Raw genomic sequence first — 18857 nt, 5'->3', positions numbered from 1 at the left:
TCAGTCTATGTCCCTTTAACCTGAACAATCTACAACTCAGTCTATGTCCCTTTAACCTGTACAATGCGTAACTCAGTCTGTGTCCCTTTAACCTGAACAACGTACAACTCAGTCTATGTCCCTGCAAGCTGTACAATGCGTAACTCAGTCTGTGTCGCTTTAACCTGTACAATGCGTAACTCAATCTGTGTCTATTTGACCTGAACAATGTACAACTCTGTCTATGTTTCTTTAATCTGTAGAATGCGTAACTCAGTCTGTGTTCCTTTAACCAGTACAATGTTCAACTCAGTCTGTGTCCCTTTAACCTGTATAATGCGTAACTCAGTCTATGTCCCTTTAAACTGAACAATGTACAACTACGTCTATTTGCATTTAACCTGTACAATGCGTAACTCAGTCTGTGTCCCTTTAACCTGAACAATGTACAACTCAGTCTATGTCCCTTTAAGCTGTACAATGCCTAACTCAATCTATGTCCCTTTAACCTGTACAATATACAACTCAGTCTCTGTCTCTTTAACCTGTACAGTGTACAACTCAGTCTATGTCCATTTAATTTGTACAATGCATAACTCAGTCTATGTCTCTTTAACCTGTACAATGTACAACTCAGTCTATGTCCCTCTAACCTGTACAATGTACAACTCAGTCTCTGTCCCTTTAACCTGAACAATCTACAGCTCAGTCTATGTCCCTCTAACCTGTACAATGTACAACTCAGTCTCTGTCGCTTTAGCTGTACAATGTACATCTTAGTCTCTGTCCCTTTAACATGTACAATGCGTAACTCAGTCTCTGTCCCTTTAACATGTATAAGGTAAAACTCAGTCTATGTCACATTAATCTGTACAATGTACAACTCAGTCTATGTCCCTTTTACCTGCATAATGCGTAACTCAGTCTATCTCCCTTTAACATGTACAATGTAGAACTCAGTGTATGTTCCTTTAACCTGTACAATGTACAACTCAGTCTCTGTCCCTTTAGCTGTACAATGTATCTCTTAGTCTATGTCCTTTTAACATGTACAATGTACAACTCAGTCTATGTCCCATTAACCTGAACAATGCGTAACTCAGTCTACGTCCCTTTATCCTGTACAATGTACAACGCAGTCTATGTCGCTTTAACCTGTACAATGTGTAACTCAGTCTATGTCCCTTTAACCTGTACCATGTACAACTCAGTCTATGTCCTTTTAATCTGTATAATACGTAACTCAGTCTATGTCCCTTGAACCTGAACAATGTACAACTCAGTCTATGTCCCTTTAACCTGTAGAATGTACAACTCAGTCTCTGTCCCTTTAACCTGTATAATGTACAACTCCGTCTATGTCCCTTTAACTTGTACAATGTACAACTCAGTCTATGTCCCTTTAACCTGAACAATCTACAACTCAGTCTATGTCCCTTTAACCTGAACAATGTACAACTGAGTCTGTGTCCCTTTAACCTGTACAATGCGTAACTCAGTCTGTGTCTCTTTAACCTGTACAATCTACAACTCGGTCTATGTGCCTTTAATCTGTACAATGCCTAACTCAGTCTGTGTCTCTTTTACATATACAATGTACAGCTCAGTCTTTGTCCCTTTAACCTGTAGAATGCGTAACTCAGTCTATGTCCCTTTAACCTGCACAATGTACAAATCAGTCTATGTCCCTTTGACCTGTACAATGCGTAACTCAGTCGATGTCCCTTTTACCTGAACAAACTACAACTCAATCTATGTCCCTTTAACCAGTACAATGCGTAACTCAGTCTCTGTCCCTTTAACCTGAACAATGTACAACCCAGTCTATGTCCTTTTAATCTGTATAATGCGTAACTCAGTCTATGTCCCTTTAACCTGAACAATGTACAACTCAGTCTGTGTCCCTTTAACCTGTAGAATGTACAACTCAGTCTCTGTCCCTTTAACCTGTATAATGTACATCTCCGTCTATGTTCCTTTAACCTTTACAATGCGTAACTCAGTCTGTGTCCCTTTAATCTGTATAATGTACAACTCAGTCTATGTCCCTTTAATTTGTACAATGCGTAACTCAGTCTGTGTCCCTTTAACATGTACAATATACAACTTAGTCTATGTTCCTTTAACCTGTACAATGTACAACTCAGTGTATGTTCATTTAATCTGTACAATGTGTAACTCAGTCTCTGTCCCTTTAACCTGTCCAATGTACAACTCAGTCTATGTCCCTTTAATGTGTACAATGTATAACTCAGTCTATGTCCCTTTGATCTGTACAATGTGTAACTCAGTCTACGTCCCTTTAACCTGTACAATGCGTAACTCAGTCTGTGTACCTTTTACCTGACCAGCCCTTTGACCCATCCATAGCTATTCCAGGATCTCCATTGTGCTGGAGTTCTTTATTCCTGGTAACGTTTGTAAAAAGATCAAATAATCCATGGAGGGCACCATTAACGTTTTGGGTTCGAACACTACATTATTTATCTTGTTATCTTTGGAAATCTCCTGAATCCCCTCAAGCTCTTGATCTCTCTGATGATGACTGTACTCTGATGATAATGGTCATTCCCCAAGGTAGGGTAGCCTAAATCTAGAGGGTTAAGATAAACTTTGAAGGAGCAATTTTTTTTCTGCTCACAGTAGTATACAAAAATCATGAGGGGCACAGATAACGTTGATGGTCACAGTCTTTTCCCCTGGTGGAGGAGTCGAAACCTAGATTTGAGGTAGTGGGAGTGAGATTTAAAGGGAATCTGAGAATCAATTTTATCATCCAGAGGGTGGTGGGTATGTGGCATATCTGCCTGAGGAGGTAGTGGTGATGGGGACAATTGCAACATTTAAAAGGTATGGACAGGTATATAGGAAAGACTTAGAGGAATATAGAACAGCTGCAGGTAAATAGGAGGCAGTTTGGTTATCGTGAATGAGTTGTGCTGAAGGTCATGATACCATGCCTTACGAATCTGTTTCTTATTCCCCTGTTAAGTTCCCTCTGCTCGAACAAAGAGCAACCCCAGCTTCTGTAATGTACCCACATCATTAAAGTCCCTCATCACTGCAGTCATTGCGGTCAGTCTCTTCTTGATGCCTACACAGCTTTCCAGAAGTGTGGTGCCCAGTTTGGGCCATATGCTCCAGTTGTAGATGAATCACAATTTAGAAGTTCTTCATTGTTATCTTGTTCTCTCTGCCTCTACAAAGCTCAGGATCCTGAAGCTGTCTCAACCATTTTAAGTGAACCATGCACAGAGGTGCCAGAATCTTTCCTATTAGAATTACGTTCTCCACCTTCCTGCCCTTCACCCTCTCACTTGGATTCACCTATCACCTGCCAGATCCTGCTCCTCCCTTGCCCTTCTGTTTTGGCTTCTGCCCCCTGCTTTTCCGGTGCTGATGAATGATAATGTAACGGTTAACATTATACTTTACAGCACCACAGCTCTATTACTGCTGTTGTCTGTAAGGAGTTTGTATGTTTTCCCATGAATGCATTGGTTTCCCTCATTCACTCCAGTTTCCTTCCACGTTCCAAAAACGTACTCTTTAGGGTTATTAAATTGTGGGCATGTTATGTTGGCCCCTGAATATGTACCCCAGCACATCTCCAGATTGTGTTAGTTGTTGATGCAAATGATGCATTTTACTGTATGTTTCGACGTATATGTAACAAATATAGCTAATTATTTTCTTCTGAAAGGTCTTGGCTTGAAACATCAACTGTTCATTCCTTTCCAGAGATGCTGTCTGACCTGCTGTGTTCCTCCAACACTATTTGTGTTGCTCCAGTTTACATTGCCTCCTTTCACACTTTCTACCAAAGCATAAAACTTCACAATCACAAGTACTGAACTAGCTTTGTGCCCTTCCTGACCCCTCGGTACCTGTGGAACAGTTTCTATCTCCTCTGTCTGCACACACAATGATCACTTTCAAATCCCCAAGGAGAGTGGCCATACCTTCCCCAGTCTAGGATCCCTCACCTGGAAAGGTTCAATAAATCTCTTCTGCCTCCTGTCCAGGTTCTGTACGACGTGTGTGGGAAGGACATCACCACCAAGTTGATGCTGCCTACCGTCCTGCGAATGTCCGGCGATGCTGTGGCCAATGTCCGCTTCAACGTAGCCAAGACGCTCCAGATGATTGGGCCTACCCTTGACAAAAAGCAAGTAGAGCCCTGCTCCTCCCCTCCACCTCCGTCCCTCATGCATGGCGAGCTGAGGCCCTCCCAGAAGCTTGGAAAAGTGCTCCTTCCCCCAGCTCCGGCTCTGTCCGCAGATCATCAGCCCAGTCCCCCGACTGGATCCTGGTCACCCGTTAGACACTGGCCCTGCGAGAGATCCCACACAACAGGGGCTGCCACCTGCTCTCTCCTAGCCACCTTTATATTCATGCTGTAATTAGTATAGCCTCCAGAGTATGATTGAATTTTTCAAGGATGTGACAAGACATATTCATGAAGGTAGAGTAGTGTAAGGAGTTACCTTACAGCAGGCTCATTCAGAAAGTCATGAGGCATGGGATCCAGGGAAACTTAGCTGTACTGATTCCAAACTGAATAACAGGTGGCGGTAGTAGATGGAGCATATCTGGTGACCAGTGGTGTTTCGCAGGGATGTTCTAGCACCTTGATCTTTTTTATTTCTGTAAATGACTTTGATAAGGAAGTGGAAGGGTGGATGACTCGAAGGCTGTTGGAGTTGTGTATAGTATAGAAGGTGATCGTAGGTTACAGTGAGCCAGGCCACACACACACCATTCTATGCATTACATATATCAATTTGCGATCACATTGATGTGCATGCTGTACACACATAGCACATTGTGTGTACTCATAATAAAGTAGTTGCAACAGCTGCGATACTTTGCCATATTTGTGGCGAGTACATAAGAGGGGTGACAGTTAAAAGAGATTGAGAGGGAGCATCTTTGAGGGAGTACCTCATATGAACTGCCAGCGAAAGTGGTGAAGGAGGGTACAATTGCAACATTTAAGAGGTATTTGGATAGGTACATTTAGGGGAGGGGTTTGAAGTGTTATGGGCTGAATGCAGGCTGCTGGGGCTAGCAGGGAATGCTGTGGTCCACGTGAACCAGTTAGGCTAAAGAGTCTGTTTCTGTGCTGTATGACTCTAACTGATGTGAGAACTTGTTACAAGAAGCTGCTTTAAGCCCTGATTATTCTTCTTTGATGACACAGCACACTACAAAATGATGTTAAGATGGTGCTGGACAAGTTATGGCGAGACCAGGATATAGACGTGAAATTCTTTGCTCAGGAAGCATTGATCGGTGAGTGTATGGTGGCTGGGAGTGGGCAGGATTCTGGTGGGGATAAGCCCAGAAAGCAGGAGAAGGGGGTAAATATGTGACCCAAGGATGAGGGAGAGTGGAGGTGACCACATGTATGCTTGCTGGTTAGCGGAGGTGTAGGATGTTGGAGTTGGAATGGGAAGGAGCAGGTGATCAGGTGGTTCATGTCTGGGCAGAAGATGAGTGATTGGGATGGGGGTGGGTAAAATGTGGTTCAGGGAAGGAAGGTATTTGTGGGAGGAAGGGGTGGGAAAATGTTTGGGGTGGAGGTGGGCTGATTGAATGTGGGGAAGGTGGGAAATGAAGTGAGATGGTAATGTGAGGAACATAGAACACAACAGTACAATACAGGCCTTACATCACATGATGTTGTGCCAACATTTAAACCTGCTCCAAGATCTTTTATTCATCTGCCTTTCTAAGAGTCTCTCGAATGAATTCTGTCACCACCATGTCAGCGCATTCCCTACACCTACTAGTCTGGAAATTAAAAAACCACAACCTCTGACATCTCCCACTATACTTGCAGACAAAAATATTATGCTCTCTTCTACTAGCCAGTTCAGCCTGGTCACACTGGTCACTATTGATACATCTGATCATCGTGTACACCTACATCTTTTCTCATCCTCCTTAGCTCCAAACACAAGAGCCTGAGCTCACTCAACATCCTGACATGGGACATGCAGTCTAATCCAGGCAGCATCCTGAAGTGGGTGGAGGATCACATGTGGGGAATATGGGGTTAGTCAGGCAAGGCAGAGGAGGGACGAGAAAGTCGAATGTGTGGAATAAGGACATGATCGGGTGTGGGGAACGGTACTGTTGGGAGGAGGAGAGGGTGATTGGATGTGGGTGGGTAACAGGACAAACTGTGGGGAGAGAAAGGGGTGATTGGTTGTGGGTGGGGAACGAGGAGAACTGTGGGGAGGGAAAGGGGTGATTGGATGTGGGTGGGTAATGGTACTGTGGGGAAGGGAGGGAGTGATTGGATGTGGTGGGGGAATGGTACTGTGGGAGGGGTGATTGGATGTGGGTGGGTAATGGGGGAACTGTGGAGAGGGAGAAGGGGTGATTGGTTGTGGGTGGGGAACTGTGGGGAGGGAGAGGGGTGATTGGATGTGGGTGAGTAATAGTTGGGATTGGAGGGGGTTTAATCTGATGTGGGTGAGTAATGGGTGGAACTATTAGAATGGGTTGATCGGATGTGAGATGCAGTACGTTGTCCTGTGTGTTGCAGGTATGTCCTCACTTTTGTGAGTTCTCGGGGCTGGGAATGGGGTGAATGGGAGGTGAAGCACAATATTGAATTGTGGAGCACTGCTGCCGTCCTGAGTCAGACACCCAAATTCAATCCCAACATCCGGATTCTTTTTGTGGAGCATTTGCATTCTCTCTGTCACCCCATCACCCCATATTTGCATTCTCCCTGTCACCCCATCACCCCATAGGTTTTCTTGGAGTTCTGTTTTCATCCTGAGTCAGTGAGTTAATGAGCCAGTGCTACCGTCCACCCCCCCACTGTAGGTTGGTTGCTGGAGATCATGCTTCATTTGTTGTTGGGCATAAGGTAAGTGAAAAAGTGGGATTAATTTTCATTGGTGTGTAATGGTTGACACAGGCAGTGTACCAAGGACTCTGTATCTGTGCTATATATAGAACAGGAGCAGGACCTTTGTCTCATGATATCTGTGTCAAACACAGTGCCTAACCAAATGGAATCCTTTTACATGATCCATATTATTTTCATTCATATGCCTATATAACAGCCCATTAATTGCCTTCACCATCAACTTTGGTAGTACATTCCAGGCTCCTACTACTCTATAACTAAGATCTTGCCTTGCACATCTCCTTTAAACTTTCCCTGACTCACCTTAAAATCAGAATCAGAATCCTTTATTATGTATGTATGGACACATACAGGGAATTTGATGCCGGTTTTCCTGAGCTCTCACTGTACAGAATCAAAAAGTAAACAAAACAATCGTGCAAATAATCGTGAACTATATACAATGAGGTATACCTGTGTATGTACAGGTGGACTTGGTTTATAATAGACTAAAATTCAAGTGTTCATAAGACTGATGGCATACGGAAAGAAACTGTTCTTGTACCTATTTGTCCTGGCATACAGTGATCTAAAGCGCCTACCGGAAGGAAGGAGTTGGAACAGGTGATGTCCAGGGTGTGATGGGTCTACAATGATGCTGCTTGCTCGCTTCCTGACTCTGGATGTATATAAGTCCTGGACTGAGGGCAGCTTCACACCAATAATCCTTTCCGCAGCCCTGACGGTTCTTTGGAGTCTATTCTTGTCGTGTTTCGTAGCTGATCCAAACCAGACAGTGATGGACGAACAGAGAACAGACTGGATTATTCCTGAATAGAATTGAATCCGCAGCTCCTTAGGCAGGTTGTACTTCCTGAGTTGACGTAGGAAATACAACCTCTGCTGAGCCTTTTTGATAAGAGTGTCCGCGTTGGGTGTCCACTTCAGGTCCTGGGAGATTGTGACACCCAGAAACCTGAAGGTCTCCACAGCAGACACAATACTGCTGAGTATAGTGAGTGGGGGGAGTATTGGGGGGCTCCTCCTGAAGTCCACTGTCATCTCCACAGTCTTGAGCATATTTAGCTCCAGATTGTTCTGACCACACCAGAGGGCCAGCCGTTCCACCACCCGTCGGTATGCAGACTCATCACCGTCTCGGATAAGGCCAGTGACGGTTCTGTCGTCTGCAAACTTCAGGAGTTTAACAGATGGATCCTGTGAGGTGCAGTCATTAGTGTAAAGGGAGAAGAGCAGTGGGGAGAGCACATATCCCTGGGGGGCATCGGTACTGATTGTCCGGGTGCTAGAAATGATGCTCCCCAGCCTTACTTGCTGCACCCTGTCAGTCAGGAAGCTTGTGATCCACTGACAGATGGCGGGGGAGACAGTGAGCTGGGTGAGTTTGGAGTGGAGGATTTCTGGGACGATGGTGTTGAACGCTGAGCAGAAGCAAACAAACAGGACCCTCGCAGAAGTTCCTGGGTTGTCGAGGTGTTGTAGTATGTAATGCCGTCCCATGTTGACTGCATCATCCACTGACCTATTTTCCCGATAAGCAAACTGCAGGGGGTCCAGCAGGGGGCCTGTAATGTCCTTCAGGTGAGCCAACACTCGTCTCTCAAAGAACTTCATGACCACAGGTGTCAAGGCAACAGGCCTGTAGTCATTTAGTCCCTTGATAGTGGGTTTCTTAGGGACTGGAATGATAATGGAGCGCTTGAAGCAATGAGGGGCTTCACACAGCTCCATTGATCTATTGAAGATCCGTGTGTAGATGGGGACCAGCTGATCAGCGCAGGTCTTCAGGCAGGAGGGCGACACGCCGTCTGGGCCTGGCACTTTCCTGGTTTTCTGCCTCCGGAACAGCTGACTCACCTCCCTGTCACAGATCCTGAGTGCAGGTACAAGAGGGTTGAAGTGAGGGGGGTGGGGGGAGCAGTTTTTGTAATGTGGGGTGAGAAAGTGGGTACTGAGATGTCGGGGTGATGGATGATGGGGGTTGCAGGTAGGTCTGTGTTTTGGCTGGGGAGAATGAAGGTGTCGAATCTACAATAAAACTTGTTCAGATCGTCAGCCAGTTGATGGTTCTCCACAGCCTGGGAGAATGGTTTCTTGTAGTTGGTGATCTCTTGGAGCCCCTTCTGCCTTTTAATGTTTCTGGTTTCCCCCCTTGTAATAAAAACTCTGATATCTGCCCCGTCTGTGTCTCTTATAGATTTATACATTTCCCTTCCCCTCTCACCTTAAATGCTTGTCCTCCAGTATTAGATTATTCAACCCTTGGAGAAAAGGATATCAGCTGTCTATGCCTGTTTCAGATCTCCCATCAGCCTCAACTGCTTCAGAGAAAACAACCCAAGTTTGTCCAACGTCTGCTTATGGCTCATGCCTTCTAACCCAGACAACATCTTAGTACACATCTTCTGAACCCTCCAAAGCCTGCACATTCTTCCTGTAATGGGGTGACCAGAATTACACATAGAAGTCCAAATGCAAAACTCAGCAAAGCTTTACACAGGTACAACATTGATTTCTTACCCTTGTATTCACTGCCCTGACCAATGAAGGCAAGCCTTCTGTGTGCTCTATATAACTCTGTAATCAGCTCCCATGTCCTGTCCCAGCCTCTCTTCACCTGCAGAGGTGGAAAATGGTAAAAATACTTGAACCAAGAGGGAGGTGGATTAGGAGAGTGAGGTTCTCGACAAGCATTAGGTGGCATAGTGTAGAGGTCAGTGTAACACTTTACAACAGCAGTGTTTGGAGTTCAGTTCCCACCATCGTCTGTAAGGAGTTTGTACCTTCTACCTGTGACTACATCGGTTTCCTCTGCATTCCAAAGGCGTACAGTACAGGTTAAGATTATTAAGTTGTGGCCATGCTATGTTGGCACTGGAAGTATGGCAACCCTTCTATGTTGCCTAGCGCACATACAAGGACTGTATAGGTCATTGACGCACACTGTATGTTTCAATGTACATGTGACATATAATGTCTTTTTTATTTATTCAACCTGATTGTCAGCAAAGAGGGAGCAGAGATTGATGAGGGTGTTGGCTGAGTTTGAGAACTCCAGTCTCGGAGGTTTGGCTGAGAGTATTTTCTTTGGAGCAGATGTGTGTGGAAAGGGAGTATAAACGTTTAATACATAGATCCGAACAAAGGGGCCTGGTAACACACACAAAATGCTGGAGGAGTCCTGCCAAAGGGTTTCGGCCCAAAACATTGACTGTACTCTTCTCCTAGATGCTGTCTGGCCTGCTGAGTTCCTCCAGCATTTTGTGTGTGTTGCTCGGATTTCCAGCGTCTGCAGATTTTCTCTTGTTTGTAAGAGTGACCTGGTTCCCACTCCAGGTAGATGAGCAGCTAAGGATCTCTTCCCAAAGGATTACAGAGAAGCTGAGAGCTCATCCTCAGGAACCCTCTTCCTCTCTACATGACCCTCGCCAAACAGGATTTGTAGGGTCTCAGTGAGCCGTGATCTACAGTGGGGTTAACCACAATTACTCCTCCTTCTGCTTGGCATTGTCACGATTTGTACTGTTGTGTATCACTTTAAAGGGTTCAGCAGGACAGGTGTGAGGATGGTGTCTAAAAGCACAAGAGAAACACCTTCAGGTATTCACTCCCTTGGAAGTTGTCATCTTTTATTGTTTTACAACATTGAATCACAGTGGATTTAATTTGGCTTTATTTGACACTGATCAACCAAGAAGGCTCTTTTGCGTCAAAGTGAAAACAGATCTCTACAAGGTGATCTAAATTAATTACAAAAATCAAACACAAAATAATTAATTGCATAAGCATTAATTCCCCCCCCCCCCGCCCTTGATATGACACACCAAATCATCACTGGTACAGCCAGTTGGTTTTAGAAGTCACGTCATTAAGTTCTGTTTTTGAAGACCTGTGTATAGTCAAGGTGTTTCAACTGATTGTAGTAAGAATACAGCTGTATCTGGAAGGTTCAACTGCTGGTGAGTCAGTATCCTGGCAAAAAATACACCATGAAGACAAAAGAACACTTCAAGCAACTCCTCAAAAAGGTTATTGAGAAACACAAGTCAGGAGATGGATACGAGAAAATTTCCAAGACACTGAATATCCCTTGGGGTACAGTTAAGTCAATCATCAAGAAATGGAAAGAATATGGCACAGCTGTAAATCTGCCTAGAGCAGGCCATCTTCCAAAACTGAATGACCATGAGGGAGACTACCAAGAGACCAGTGACAACTCTGGAGGAGCAACAAGGTTCAGAGGCTGAGATGGGAGAAACTGCACAAATAAAAACTGTTGCCTGGGTGCTTCACCAGTCGCAATTTTATGGGAGAGTGGGAGAGTGGCAAAGAGAAAAGGAGAACACTGCACATCATCAGAAACACACCATCCTGCATCATGCTGTGGGGATGCTTCACTGCAGCAGGCCTTGGAAGGCTCGTGAAGGTAGAGGGTAAAATGAATGCAGCAAAATACAGGGAAATCCTGATGCAGTCGGCAAGAGAACTGTGACTTAAGGAGAGGATTTGTTTTCCTGCAAGACAATGACCCCAAAGGTAAATCCAATGGCTTAAAAACAACAAAGTTAATATCCTGGAGTGGCCAAGTCAGAGTCCAGACCTCAATCCAATTGAGAATTTGTGGCTGGACTGGAAAAGGGCTGTTCACTCACGACCCCCATGCAAACTTTCGGAGCTTTAGCACTTTTGTAAAGAATAGGGAAAAATTGCAGTGTCCTGATGTGTAAAGCTGAAAGAGACTTATCCACACAGACTCAAGGCTAAAGGTGCATCTACTAAATACTGACTTGAAGGGGGTGAATACTTTTGTGCTTTATATTTGTAATTAATAAAATTACTTTGTAGAGAACTGCTTTCACTTTGACACGAAAGTCTTTCTGTTGATTAGTGTCAAAAAAAAACAAATTAAATCTACTGTGATTCAATGTCGTAAAACATGATAACTTCCAAAGCAGGTGAATGCTTTTTATAAGCACTGTAATTGTGACAGAGGGGGACAAAGTTAGTGATTCAGGTCAGGGTTCTGTCATCCTAATCTAAGGTTATAACTGGATGCATAAATTTTATCACTGTAAAGGGGTAACAGAGACAGGGAAGGATATAGGGGTTCATGGAGAAGGAGGGGAATGCGTAGACCACACAGCTATTGGAATCAAGGACAATGTTTTTAACGGGATTGTTGCCACCACAGGTTAGACAGTGGGTGGATCAACCAGAAAGTATTCAAAAGGAGCAGGAAAAAAAATAAATTGCTGGAGGAATTCAGCAGGTCAGACAGCATCTGTGAGGGGGAATGGACAGTTGAAAGGTCTTGATGTAAAAAGTCGAGTGTCTTTCCTCTCCCTCCTCCTTCCAGGCATCAAAGGTCATGGGGAGAAGGCTGGGAACTGGGGTTGAGGAGGAGATTTTAAAAAAAAGGATCAGCCATGATTGAATGGCGGAGCAGACTCGATGCGCCAGATGGCCTAATTCTGCTCCTATGTCTTATGGTCTTTCCCCACCCACCCATGGATGTCACTCAACTTGCTGAGTTCCTCTAAGGGCTTGTTCTAGCCTCTGCAGGAAGGGTCTGTTCTTTACTACCTGTGACTATTGTTCATCAGCCCAGCTCTGAGCCAGGTGCTTGGCTGCCACCACACACTGATGTTCTTCGTTACGAGACAGTCACTAGCAAGTCCACAGGGAGATCAAGACTCCAGGTTTCTCCTGGAAGGCGGGATCAATTTACATGGAAGCTGGATAAACACATGTAGGGGGAGGAATGGAGGGCTACTGAGATGGGGTAGAGGGTTGGGAGAAGGCTGGCATGGTGCAGAGGGACAAATACTTTTACCTCTGTTCTGAGCTGATTGACCCTCCAACCTGCTGTATGTGGTGGGAGGGAGGAAACAGGTTTGTTTTCCTGTTGTTTTGCTAGTGTTGTTCTGCTGAGTATTGTTGGTGCCAGAATGTGTAGCACCAGTTGTGCAGTGCACCCCAGTGCATCCTCAGGCTGTGTTGGTTGGTTCCTGCCAGTGTGGAGAAACAGAGGGATCTTGCGGCCCACATCCATAGATGCCTCAAAAGTTGCCGCACAAGTTAGAGCTGTTCGGAAAGTGAATACTGTGTTGTCCTTCATTAGTCAGGGGACAAGAAGCCTTGAGGTAATATCGTACCTCTGTAAAACTCTGGTTAGATCACAGTTGGAGTATTGTGTTCAGTTCTGGTCGCATCATTATAAATAGAATGTGGAAGCTTTAGAGTGGGTGCAGAAGAAATTTACCGGATGCTGCCTGAACTAGAGAGCACATTTTATGAAGATAGGTTGAGTGAGCTAGGCTTTTCTCTTTGGAGTGAAGGATGATGAGAGGTGACTTATTAGAGGCGTACAAGATGATAAGAGACAGATATCAAGTCGACAGCCAGAGTCTTTTTCCCGGAGCAGAAATGGCCAGTACGAAGAGGCATAGATTGGGAGAAAGTATAGGGGATGTCAGAGATAATGGTTAAGTGCACGGAATGTGCTGCCGGAGCTGTTGGTAGAGGCAGATACATTAGAGACTTTTAGATAGGCACATGGGTGATAGAAAAGTAGAGGGCTATGCTGAGGGAAGGGTTAGATTGGTCTTAGAGTTGTGCCGACCTTCTAACCTTCTATGTTCTTTGTGTTCTTCTGTATTTTTCAATATACATGATGAATCAATGACTCTGAATCTGAATTTCTTTCCCTCCCCCAGTGCTGTGCCTGAACTGACACCAGCCAGGGTACTGGAGCCAAGCCAGGTACCACAGTTCAAATTTTGTGTTTCTAAGTTACATCGACGGTCAGTGGGTGCTCTGGGACATTCCCGAAGACAGGTGGCAGATCCTCCTCAGTACCGACGCACACACCGGGAAGGAAAAGTGAGAGGTGGAGGTGGTTGTGTCCATCGTTGGAAGCTGCTAGTCACACAAGGTGCATTCCTTAACCACGTAGTAGGTGGTTTACAGTTCTGTGCCTGGTGATGACGTTGCCATCTGGCTGTCTGCTCTCTTCCCTCTTTCTCCTGCCTTGTTTCCCCTCCCCTCGCTACCTCTTGTTCTTTGCCTCAAGTTGCAACCTTGCATTTGACAAGTGATCTGTTTCCTTAAAAGTTTACTGTTCCAAAGAGAAAATGAACCGAGGTTCTGTTGTTTAATAAAGATAGATGCAAATGTTTTCTTCAGATTGCTGTGCCTCTTTCCCTCTCTTTTGCAAAGAAGACATTGGCCGAGTAATGCACGGGTTTTTCTGAGGAAGGTTTTGAGGGGGGTGACCAGGGAGGTGGAATGGGGCAATTTGGGAAGTCTGGCTGAAGCTAAAGACACTGCCATCAGTGACGGAATTAGAGCTATACCGCATGAAAACGGGCTCTTCAGTCCACTTGGTACATGCTGACCAAGATACCTTCCTTTCTTTAGAATCTGTAGAATTCATTGCCTTGAATGGCTGTGGAGGCCAAGTCATTGGGTATATTTAAAGCAGAAGTTGAGACGTTCTTGATTAATCAGGATATCAAAGGTTACTGGCGAAGGCAAGAGAATGGGGTTGAGAAGGATAATAGATCAGCCATGATGGAATGACATGATGGGCTGAATGGCCTAATTCTTTCCTATTTCTTATGGTCTAAGCAACTGGAGGAGAGCAGTATGGAAAAGGATGTTTGCTGACCATAGAGTTGTGGAGTCAGACAACACAGAAATGGGCCTTCAGCCCATGCTGAAAGTTTCCTATCTGAGCTAGTCCCATTTGTCTGCATTTGGCCTATATCCTCTAACCTTTTCTTTTCATAGAACATAGAATAGTACAGCACAGTACAGGCCCTTCGGCCCACAATGTTGTGCTGATCCTCAAACCCTGCCTCCCATATAAGCCCCCACCTTATATTCCTCCATATACCTGTCTAGTAGTCTCTTAAACTTCACTAGTGCATCTGCCTCCACCACTGACTCAGGCAGTGCATTCCACGCATCAACACTCTCTGAGTAAAAAACCTTCCTCTAATATCCCCCTTGAACTTCCCACCCCTTACCTTAAAGCCATGTCCTCTTGTATTGAGCAGTGGTGCCCTGGGGAAGAGGCGCTGGCTATCCAATCTATCTATTCCTCTTATTATCTTGTACACCTCTATCATGTTTCCTCTCATCCTCCTTCTCTCCAAAGAGTAAAGCCCTAGCTCCCTTAATCTCTGATCATAATGCATACTCTCTAAACCAGGCAGCATCCTGGTAAATCTCCTCTGTACCCTTTCCAATGCTTCCACATCCTTCCTATAGTGAGGTGACCAGAACTGAACACAATACTCCAAGTGTGGCCTAACCAGAGATTTATAGAGCTGCATCATTACATCGCGACTCTTAAACTCTATCCCTCGACTTATGAAAGCTAACACCCCATAAGCTTTCTTAACTACCCTATCCACCTGTGAGGCAACTTTCAGGGATCTGTGGACATGTACCCCAAGATCCCTCTGCTCCTCCACACTACCAAGTATCCTGCCATTTACTTTGTACTCTGCCTTGGAGTTTGTCCTTCCAAAGTGTACCACCTCACACTTCTCCGGGTTGAACTCCATCTGCCACTTCTCAACCCACTTCTGCATCCTATGCAATTTTTGACAATCCTCTACACTATCTACAACACCACCAACCTTTGTGTCATCTGCAAACTTGCCAACCCACCCTTCTACCCCGACATCCAGGTCGTGAATAAAAATCACGAAAAGTAGAGGTCCCAGAACAGATCCTTGTGGGACACCACTAGTCACAATCCTCCAATCTGAATGTACTCCCTCCAACACCACTCTCTGCCTTCTGCAGGCAAGCCAATTCTGAATCCACCTGGCCAAACTTCCCTGGATCCCATGCCTTCTAACTTTCTGAATAAGCCTACCCTGTGGAGCCTTGTCAAATGCCTTACTAAAATCCATATAGATCAGATCCACTGCACTACCCTCATCTATATGCCTGGTCACCTCCTCAAAGAACTCGCCTATCAGGCTTGTTAGACACGATCTGCCCTTCACAAAGCAATGCTGACTGTCCCTGATCAGACCATGATTCTCTAAATGCCTATAGATCCTTTCTCTAAGAATCTTTTCCAACAGCTTTCCCGCCACAGACGTAAGGCTCGCTGATCTATAATTACCCGGACTATGCCTACTACCTTTTTTTGAACAAGGGAACAACATTCGCCTCCCTCCAATCCTTCGGTGCCATTCCCATGGACAACGAGGAGATAAAGATCCTAGCCAGAGGGTCAGCAATCTCTTCTCTCACCTCATGTACCTTTAAACTTTGTAATTATACCTGTTTCATACACCTTGGTGTGAAAATCTGCCCCTCAAGTCCCTTTTGAATCCTTTTCCTCTCACCTTAAATTTGTGCCTTCTAGTTTTAGACTCTGCTACCCAGGGGAAAAGACTGTGATCACCCACCTTATCCATGCCCCTTTTGGTTTTATAAACCTCTGTAAGGTCAATAGGCACCTTTCCATATCAATCCCATCTCTGTAGACATGGATACGTGGGTGATCAATAGGTTATCCAGATACTTCTTCAATACTGTCAGTGACTCTGTTCTACTGGCTTCTCTGGCCATGTGCTCCAGGTATTCACCACTCCCTGGGTGAAGAAACTCCCCCATAGTCCTGTCTAAATCTCTTGCCCCTCACTCTAACTTTGTTCCTTGCTTAATCTACCTTTGATATGGTGGGGGGGGGGGCGGTGGGAAGTTTCCATGAGTTTCCTATCTATACCCATCAGAGTTTTATCTACCTCAATCATGTTCCATCTTATTCTCTGCTCCAGAGGGAACATAAGAAATAGGAGCAGGAGTAGGCCATCCGGCCCACCGAGCCTGCCTCGCCATTTAATAAGATCATGGCTGATCTGTCTGTAAACTCAGCTCCATCTACCTGCCTTTTCCCCATAACCCTTAATTCCCCTACTATGTAAAAATCTATCTAACTGTATCTTAAGTATATTTAGTGAAGAAGCCTCAACTGCTTCCCTGGGCAGAGAATTCCACAGATTCGCCAATGTCTGGGAAAAACAGGTTCTCCTCATCTCCGTTCTAAATCTTCTCCCCTGAATCTTGAGGCAATGTCCCCTAGTTCTCGTCTCACCTACCAATGGAAACAACTTTCCTACTTCTATCTTATCTATCCCTTTCAAAATTGTGTATGTTTCTATAAGATCCACTCTCATTCTTCTGAATTCCAGGGAGGATAATCCCAGGCGACTCAATCTCTCCTCATAAGTTAACCCCTTCATCTCTGGAATCAACCTAGTGAACCTCCTCTGCACTGCCTCCAAAGCCAGTATATCCTTCCTCAAGTATGGAGACCAAGAACTGCACACAGTACTCCAGGTGTGGCCTCACCAGTACCCTGTATAGTTGCAGCATGACCTCCCTGCTCTTGAATTCAATCCCTCTAACAATGAAGGCCAACATTCCATTTGCCTTCTTAATAACCTGTTGTACCTACAAGCCAGCTTCTTGTGATTCATGAACAAGCGCTCCCAAGTCCCTCTGCACAACAGCATGCTGCAATCTTTCACCATTTAAATGATAATCTACTCTTCTATTATTCCTTCCAAAGTGGATGATCTCGCATTTACCAACGTTGTATTCCATCTGCCAGACCTTAGCCCACTCACTTAACCTATCTGTATCCCTCTGCAGACTCTCCACATCCTCTGTACAATTTGCTTTTGCACTCAGTCTAGTGTCATCAGCAAATTTTGCTACACTACACTCAGTCCCCTCTTCCAAGTCATCAATGTAAATGGTAAACATCTGTGGGCCCAGCACCGACCTCTGCAGCACCCCACTCACCACTGACTGCCAACCAGAGAAACACCCATTTATACCAACTCTCTGCCTTCTTTTGGTTAACTAATCCACTATCCATGCCAATACACTTCCTCCAACTCCATGCATCCGTATCTTATTTATAAATCTCTTGTGCAGCACCTTATCGAACACCTTCTGGAAATCCAAGTATACGACATCCACCTGTTCCCCTCTATCCACTGCACTCATTATGTCCTCACAGAACTCCAGTCTCTCCCATCACTTGATTGCAACATCCTGGGAAATCTACGCGCTCTGTAGTGCAGTGACCAGAACAAAATGTCGTATCCCAGTTGGCATCTGACCAAGCTGTGGTCCTCTCAATGGGTCATGGGATCTGGAGGGCTTTGGGGTCTGGCAGTGCATAGGAGACAGGCAGAGGTGTAGGAGCTGGTAGATTACAGGAACTGAGAAGAATCAAAGAGTATCCCAGAGATGCGGAGGGGTATAGGAGTTGAAGAGGGTTACAGGGATAAGGAGGGGTGTAGGGGCCAGAGAGGATTACAAAGGGGATGGATAGGGTTATAGAGATGAGGAAGGGTATAGGTGTCAGAAGGGGGTCACAGAGATGGGGGAGGGGTGTAGGGACCAAAAATGGTCACTAAGTTGGGGAGGTGTGTAGGTGCTGATGGGGTCTCTGAGATGGGGAAGGTGTAGGGGCTGGAGGGGGTTTCAGAGATGGGCAGGGGTTCACAGAGTTGGGGGAGCAGTGAAGGGGCTGGAGGAGATCACAGGGAGGGGGTTACAGAGACTGGGATAGGTACAGGGGGTGGAGGGAGTTACAGAGACAGGAGGGGTGTACACGCCGGAAAGGGTCACAGAGAATGGGGAGGGTTGTATGGGTCATTGTGTGTTACAGTGGTGTGGAGATACCACATAGATAGGGAAGGGCAGAAGGATCAAAGGGTGTAATGGCACCTTTCCCACACGGACTGCAGTGGTTCACTTCCACCTTCTCTGGGGGCTGTTAGGGATGGGCAGTAAATGTTGGCATCCAGAAGGGAACTAAAACTAATCATTCCTAAAGGGAATTGGGAAAACACATTGCAACTCGGGGGGGGGGGGGGGAGTGAAGGATGAGCAAGCAAGATATTTTGCACAGTAGGGGAATCTGTCACTCATTGTGTTTGGTAGA

At 45.4% G+C, this 18857-nt stretch overlaps 1 long non-coding RNA gene across 1 annotated transcript; it reads left to right on the top strand.

The window, feature by feature from the left end:
- The first annotated feature begins 4003 nt into the window (after nucleotides 1–4003).
- On the top strand, nucleotides 4004–14043 carry LOC140193657 (uncharacterized). Its single transcript, XR_011884911.1, has 3 exons — nucleotides 4004–4147; nucleotides 5183–5274; nucleotides 13585–14043. It is a non-coding gene; the product is annotated as an uncharacterized lncRNA (long non-coding RNA).
- The last annotated feature ends 4814 nt before the right edge of the window (nucleotides 14044–18857 follow it).

The sequence above is a fragment of the Mobula birostris genome, unplaced genomic scaffold, assembly GCF_030028105.1.
Source record: "Mobula birostris isolate sMobBir1 unplaced genomic scaffold, sMobBir1.hap1 scaffold_684, whole genome shotgun sequence".
NCBI classification, from domain to species: domain Eukaryota; kingdom Metazoa; phylum Chordata; class Chondrichthyes; order Myliobatiformes; family Myliobatidae; genus Mobula; species Mobula birostris.
Note: the sequence above shows the minus strand (reverse complement) of the source record. Positions and strands in the feature narration are given on the sequence as shown.